Source organism: Oncorhynchus keta, chromosome 13 (genome assembly GCF_023373465.1).
Source record: "Oncorhynchus keta strain PuntledgeMale-10-30-2019 chromosome 13, Oket_V2, whole genome shotgun sequence".
NCBI classification, from domain to species: domain Eukaryota; kingdom Metazoa; phylum Chordata; class Actinopteri; order Salmoniformes; family Salmonidae; genus Oncorhynchus; species Oncorhynchus keta.
The window spans coordinates 22,476,488-22,484,688 of NC_068433.1; positions in this window are offsets into that span (position 1 = coordinate 22,476,488).

The window sequence follows — 8,201 nt, forward strand, 5'->3', positions numbered from 1 at the left end:
GATATAGACGGGCTAAAAGTAAAATGATATGAAATGAAGGTGCCAAAGGCAAAATTAGGATACAATGAATAGATCATTATTCGAAAAGAGAGAGGCATTGTTTTCGCAACCTCACATTCTTCTGTGGTATATTTGCGATCGCACAATGTGCATCCTGCCATCTACGATGCGTGATGGAAACAGAAAATAACGGAACTACCAAAAATAAATCAAACAACTTTTCAGTTAAAAATAAATAAAACATCTGATCCCTACACAGGCTCAAGGGGAACCTGGGGGGTGGGTCTTCCCTTACCATTACCCCTTGCAAGTCTTCAGATGTAAAATCCCTGAGTCCCAAAAACGTTTCTGCCGCAGCCACAGTCCAGTTTCCTCCGAGACTTGCTGTACAGTTTATAACTGTGGCAAGGAACGCAACAAAATCCACCTTTTTAATACACATGGTATATTTTTCTTGCAGAAAACATTTACTACAGGCTGTGGTATATCCACTACCATATCTTCACTGGCATCACTTGTTATCTCAATTATTTTAATGGCCTCAGCATAGGAGATTCGTTTGACCACTCTAACCTCAATTTCATTCACCCTTACAGGGCACTCCAGGAACGAAGGATCACGATCCCCACCACAATTGCAACACTTGACCCTCACATTTGTCCTGTGCACCTGTTTCATTAGATGGCAGTTGACATCTGAATTGGTCTGGATTGGGTTTTCCGAAAAGTATCCTAGCACTAAAAGAATCTTAATTCTATTGAAACTAAATGGACGAAAGAGGATTTTAGTGCTATGATGCTTTTGGAAAACCCAGCCCAGGGCTGTGGCAGTGAGTCCAGATTAAGTAGCCTAGTGTAGCAATGAAAAAAAACAAAAATAACACATTTAAATAGTGTCAGCTTTTATATGACAAAGTTTGGTCTGTCTCACTATTCTTTTGGCTGTCTTTAATGGTCAATGACAAATACGTTTCTGTCTGTATGTAGGCAATTTAAGTGACAATGCATTCTTTAAATTGTCAAAACATATGAAGTTATAGGATGTTGTAGGCCTATAGCCAATGCTTCTTCACCCCCTGCAGGTAAATGGGGAATGGCTGATGTACTCCAACAAACTGGTGTTCTCTATTGGCATGTGTTCTCTCCCCATCCTCAGTGGCAGCCTGATAGTCAGAAGGGTTAAACCTGTCATACCCATCGAGGGCCACTATAAGAAGTGAGTCCTGAGTGGCATGAATGTAGTGAATTATATATTTTTGGGTACATTCTATTTGAGAAAATGGCACACATAGCAAACCACAGAAGAAAAAAAACATGACTTTTATAGTCCACTTTGTAGCCCACTCTCAGATGGTCATTAAAGGAGACAAATATGTATCATGTTTCATAGCTTTTGTTTCTTAGGAAACAAAGTGAGTGGGGAGCCACTGATTCAACATGGCTGCCTATGACCTCCACCGTCAGTGCCATGGGGCTGCTACACTTCTCTCTACTCAGCATGAATGGTGATACTTACTAAGTGCTAGGATATGAGCTCACAACCAATGACACAATAGCACAAATCTAATTTATTTTCGCGATTTTACAGTTGAAGATGGAATTATGAATCTACACCGCGTATTACCACTTCATAAAATAACCATGTCATTTAGATTAGGACCAAACAACTGAGAGACAATAGCTGAGTCTGAAATATGTCTCGCCAACTACTTACTAAAAATGCATACTGTGTACTAACCGTACTACCTACTACTGATAACGTACTGTTTAAGAACATAGAATGACGTAAGCAACAAAAATCAACATACTAGGCTCATCCATACCGAGAATTCATAAATCTAATGCGCAATTTCGTTGATTCCCGACATTCGTTAATTTTGGTACAACGCGTCACCATATGTAATTATCTGCTGTTGTCAAACACACGTGGGTCTCGAATGACGATTTTCTTCCTGAATAGAGTCGTAGAAGATTGTCGATTGGTCGCTCTAAAAATGAAAATACGTCAACGGAGGCAGTCGGGAAGAGGCAAGATCAGGTGGGACCATTCTAGCCAATGAGAGTACAGATACACGCGTGTGAACAACATGCGCACACATCCGATATAAAGTGTTTTTTTCTCAAAGTTGACGGGATGTCACTTGTCCTATTTGTATCAGTACACTCGTAACAACCTAAGCATTACGAAACGTATATTCTATCAAATAAGCCTTACGGAGCAAATAAGCCATTACATTTTTGACATACCCAAAATGTCTACCATTTAGAAGGCAAGAATGGGTATTCAGACAAGGCCATTGACTTCTCTCGACAACAGGTGAATGGAGCTCGCCCGCACCTCCACTATGTACCAGCAGGGGGAGCCAGTGTTGTTGGAGGCCAGGGTGTAAGGCCCGCTGCATCCCTCTGACGATCTTAGTGGACTACGAACTCTGACCCTCTCTCTGTGCCCATCTACAAATGCATTGGAAAGCATGGGCCAGTGTCTCACAGAGAGGAACAAGCCTGTGTTTGAATAGATAACAGTGGGCATAACTTCCTGTATGTGTGAATGTACTACTATGTACAGTGCATTTGGAAAGTACACTTTCAGACCCCTTCTCTTTTTCCACATTTTGTTACATTACAGCCTTATTCTAAAATTGATTAAATACATGTTTTCTTCATCAATCTACACACAATACCCCATAATGACAACACAAAAACAGGGTTTTAGAAATGTGTTCTAATGCTATATATAATAAACACAAATACCTTATTAACATAAGTATTCACACCCTTTACTCAGTACTTTGATGAAGCACCTTTGGCAGTGATTACGGCCTTGAGTCTTCCTGGGTATGACGTTACAATCTTGGCACACCTGTATTTGGGGAAATTCTCCCATTTCTCTCTGCAGATCCTCTCAAGATCTGTCAGGATGGATGGGGAGGGTCGCTGCACAGCTATTTTCAGGTCTCTCCAGAGATGTTAGATCAGGTTCAAGTCCAGGCTCTGGGTGGGCCACTAAAGGACATTCAGAGACTTGTCCCGAAGCCACTCCTGCGTTGTCTTGGCTGTGTGCTTAGGTCCGTTGCCCTGTTGGAAGTTGAACTTTCGTCCCAGTCTGAGGTCCTGAGGGCTCTGGAGCAGGTTTTCATCAAGGATCTCTGTTCTTTGCTCCGTTCATGTTTCCCTCAATCCTGACTAGTATCCCAGTCCTTGCAGCTGAAAAACATCCCCACAGCATGATGCTGCCACCACCATGCTTCACCGTAGGAATGGTGCCAGGTTGCCTCCAGATGTGATTCTTGGCGTTCACACCAAATTGTTCAATCTTTGTTTCATCAGACCAGAGACGCTTGTTTCTCATGGTCAGATTCCTTTAGTGGACTTTTGGCAAACTCCAAGTGAGCTGTCATGTACCTTTTACTGATGAGTGGCTTCCATCTAGCCACTCTACCATAAAGGCCTGATTGGTGGAGTGCTGCAGAGATGATTGTCCTTCTGGAAGGTTCTCCCATCTCCACAGAGGAACTCTGGAGCTCTGTCAGAGTGACCATCGGGTTCTTGGTCACTTCCCTGACTAAGGCCCTTCTCCCCCGATTGCTCATTTTGGCAGGGCGGGCCAACTATAGGAAGAGTCTTGGTTGTTCCAAACTTCTTTCATTTAAGAATGATGGAGGCCACTGTGTTCTTGGGGACCTTCGATGCTGCTGACATGTTTTGGTACCTTTCCCCAGATCTGTGCCTCGTCACAATCCTGTCTCAGAGGTCTACGGACAATTCCTTCAACCTCATGGTTTGGTTTTTGCTCTGACATGCACTGCCACCTGTGGGACCTTAGAAAACTGGCCCGGCACATCCCTGCTAGAAATAGTTTACTTTCCTCTTTTAAACTCACAGCTTCACATACTGTATGTTAACAAGACTGAGAGGCTAGATCAAGTTGACATAATATCGAAAAATTATATTCACTAGTTGGATAGGCTATTAATGGTTATCCTCCTTGGGGTGATTAGTGAATGACATGCTGGCATGGCTGGTGTCCACTGCATAGTAATGACAATTACTGTTTCCTTACACCACAATGTGGCCACTACAGACTCTACACAACCCCATTGAAGGGGTCACCTTTCTATCGCTAGACAGCCTTCCAAAGATTAGAGCTTGAGTTACTTCAGGTGTCAAGCTAAGATAATGCAATCAAAATGCAGTGATAAAAGAACCTATGTGATGAGAATATGTCGGGATGATGAATAATCATTCCTGAGAGCATGTGGTGTTTGAAATTAAACTGGGTAAAACCCACAGGTGGTGAACTATACTGTGGTTAGATGGATCAGGCAGTTTGACTATTTCCATGGTTGTGGTGTGGTGGGGAAATGCCCTCTTAGGACACACTTCTATTTTATTCCTAAATAAAGACTGTTAAATAATATGTATTAAGTACTGCCAGAGTTATGTTTTAACATAGTGCATGTTATGTATCTAACTATGCTTAACTGAACATATCCATAAAATCGCGGTCTATGCTTTCCCGGAAAAAGCCAGGAATTTCAACAATTTCACCAAAATAACCCCATTGTGAAAAGAAAGGAAAACAGTCATGTTACCAAACAACTGAGAGGCTAAACATGTCTTTCCCTCCGTAGCTTCGTATTTGCTTTAAATCCTGTCTGCTGGAGAAACACTCTGTTTGTCTATAGTTTCAGATGTGATTTACAGTGCTTTCAGAATGGATTCATAACCCCTTGATTTATTCCACATATTGTTGTGTTACAGCCTGAATTCCACATGGATTACATCGCTTTTTTTTCTCACCTATCTACACGCAATACCCCATAATGACAAAGTGAAAACATTTTTGCAAACCGGATGCATGTTTTGGATTTTTTTCAATTCTGTACCTACTTCCTTATTTTCACTCTGTCAATTAGGTTAGTAATTGTGGCGCAACCACAATGTTGTTGAACCATCCTCAGTTTTCTCCTTTTACTATTTTAAAGTCACCATTGGCCTCATGGTGAAATCCATGAACGGTTTCCTTCCTCTCCAGCAACTGAGTTAGGAAGGACTCCTGTATCTTTGTAGTGACTGGGTGTATTGACACACCATCCAAAGTGTTTGTCATTTCACCATGCTTAAAGGGATATTCAATGTCAGCTTCTTCCCCCCATCTACCAATGGGTGCCCTCCTTTACAAGGCATTGGAAAACCTCCCTGGTCTTTGTGGTTGAATCTGTGTTTGAAATTCACTGCTTGACTGAGGGACCTCATGTGTACAGAGATGAGGAAGTCATTAATAAAAATCATGTTAAACTACTATTTCACACAGTGAGTCCATGGATCTTATTATGTGACTTGTTAAGCAAATCTTTACTCCTGAACTTACTCATTTTATTGTCATAATGGTCTCATCCATAACCGTCGGTTACACGATAATACGGTAATTGTCTGAGCCCTATGCAATGGGATTTTTTTTTTACAAAGAATAAGCGACTACACCACATTAGATAATCACATGGCCTTATCTGTGACTTTTCATTACAGCATGAAGCCTTCCCAACCCGATATGATCAGACTTGGTGATCTTATCGTAGTTTGGATGATAGAGCCAAATCCAACCATGAAATCCTTAAAGTAGTTAGAAAGCTCAGGGTTCAGTCAATGAACCGGGGCCTCAATGTCGCTATAGATAAAAGATTATTCAGATAGGGAACTCTGTGGCCCCATAGCTAAGGAGAGCATCAAGCGTGTCCAACCACTGAACCACAGCTCCTGAAGAAATGATCCATTCTTTTTTGTTAGTTTGTGACACTTGTTGGATTTGTTCCGTTGATCAATTGAATAGTGTTGCCTGCATGCCTCAAGTGCCACGTGTGTTTGTGTTGTCTTTCTTGACCAACTACACCCTGTTAAAGGAATTAAGGGAATTGGCACTGGACGAGCAGATGAAACAGCTGTGTTGTATTGGGTCATTTAGACTGGAGTGTGTTTTCTATTATGCCATGTTAGGCTATGAGATCGGGGCTTCTGGGAAGTTTGAACAGCTGTGCGAGCCCTCAGCCCTGTACTGCTTACAGTCATAGGGATTTCATCTCTCTTTTGGCACAGTTCGGGACCCAAGTAGACTTGGCTCATTTCCAAACCCTAGGATGATACTAAAAGTAGGCTCCCCGTCTCGGAGCATACAGTAATATAACGGTCTATTATTTCTTCACATTATTATTGCAGAAAAGGTCTATGGAGGAGTGACAGATTTAAATACCAAATATACTGTATCTCTGCTGTGTTTCCCCCCCAGAGTAAAAAGGCTATACTAGCGATGTGGAACCTGTCTCCGACCAAGTTGCTGTTTATGAGTAGATGAGGCTCTTCTCAGTCTATTAAAATCCTCTTGCTGAAGAGCCGCCAGGTATTTATAGCTGTGTGTGTGTGTGGGGGGTGGGGGGGGGGGGGTTCTTCCATAAACAATCAACAGGGGTGGCTCGAGGTCAGGGTGGTCGGCTAGGCCACAGGGAAAGGCGGTGTTGTAGAGACTGCCAAACAGCAGGTCAGATTTCCTCTTTTGGCAGATGTTCCCTTATTGTGGCGTTAAGCACGAGCCTCACCTCCTCGACCATCGCCATGACGCCCTGGGCTGCAGGTCAGGGTGAGACCAAGGCAGCCAGGCCATAGAATACCACACACTAAAGAGGTGAGAGAGAGTTATGTCATGTAGAGGAATCAAAGCGTGCCGGGCCGGAACCAGCACGAACTAGCCTTGTTGGTTCTTGTTTGTTTTCCATTTTCCCTGGAACTGGAAACAAAACTTGGTAAAAATGTTTTTAAGTATTGAAGGAGGGAGTGCTGGTGGAGTTAACCGGGTTATTGTGTGTCATCCTTTTCATTTTTTGTTCGTGGGCGGAAATGGAGACTGAACAGAATAGAGGAGAGATGGACAAATATACAACTTATCATCGCGCGAGAAGAGGATCGCTGTAGCCGGTTGAAAGACCAGTTTATCTAAAGAAATGTGTGGAGGGAACTGTGAGATTGTCACATACAATGCAGTTGAAGTGTGTCTGGCATCCACAAAATGACTTAAAGAGTGGGGAGGTAGTTGTGATAGTTATCAGAAGCATTGTTTACATCCAAAAGGTCAGTGTCCTCCCGTTCCTCATGGCCCATCAAATGTATTAAATAACTACTTGCTACTGTTATTACAAGCAGGACACAGTACGGCTCTTGTGGTGACGAACTTCGGGGCTTCCTGTCCCAGAAAATCCCTATTGGAGGGGTCATGACATAAGTGGATACCTGTCCCAGGCCAGACCCGACTGGAAGATTACTCTTCGACTGCGGACAGACGCCGGTGTTGGTCCGAAAACAATAACTTCCGACAGGCTTACTGTCCCTGACCTGGCTCCTGCCTCTATGGTCCCACCATTCTTTCCTGTGAGTTTCCTGTCTTGTGTCGCGCCAGTGGACTGACTTGCAGAAGGCAGACCGTTCTGGCTGTCTTCCCGTCGGCAGGGAGAAAGACTGCCGCCATGCACTTTCACGGCTGCTGTTTACTACGTTGTGGATTCTCTCTCCCTCTGTCTCTCTCACTCTCTTTCCCTGACTCCTGGCTGTCTTTGTTTATTGACAACAAGGGGAGGTGGGTGTCCTTGGGCTCGTCCCTCTTTCCCTTTTAAATCATTCCTAATGCCACGGCAACGTAGGTCTCAGCCATGGAGTCACTAAGACGGGGACCCCCCCCCAGCCCCCAGCCCTGACACATGGCTCGCAGCACGTACCTTGTCTCTCTCTCTCCCCCCTCTCTCATTTTGGCTCAGGCATAAGCAAACAGCTCAGAGTTTGATTTGAGCAAACAGTTCAGCGAGCCATGGACCCAGTCCAGACTGAGAGCCATGACAATGTTAAGAGACATTGAGACTGCACAGCCAGTCACCTGGGTTATCTTTGATGCCTCACTGCATGCCCATGTGAAGGTGTGCTTTGTAAAACCACCTGTCTTTTGTAGCCTGTAATATCCAAGGTGCCCACAAGCTGTTTGCTATGCAACATTTTACACTAATAGTGGGTGAGAAATTCACACCTTGGGTCTTCCATTGTTTTGAATCAATATTTATAGAAAGTCTGAAATTATGCCAAAATCAAATGGCCCAATGGCGTTAATGAATTGTGACAGGAATTACATACAGTAGTTTGAATTTGTGATAAGATGGTCTATAC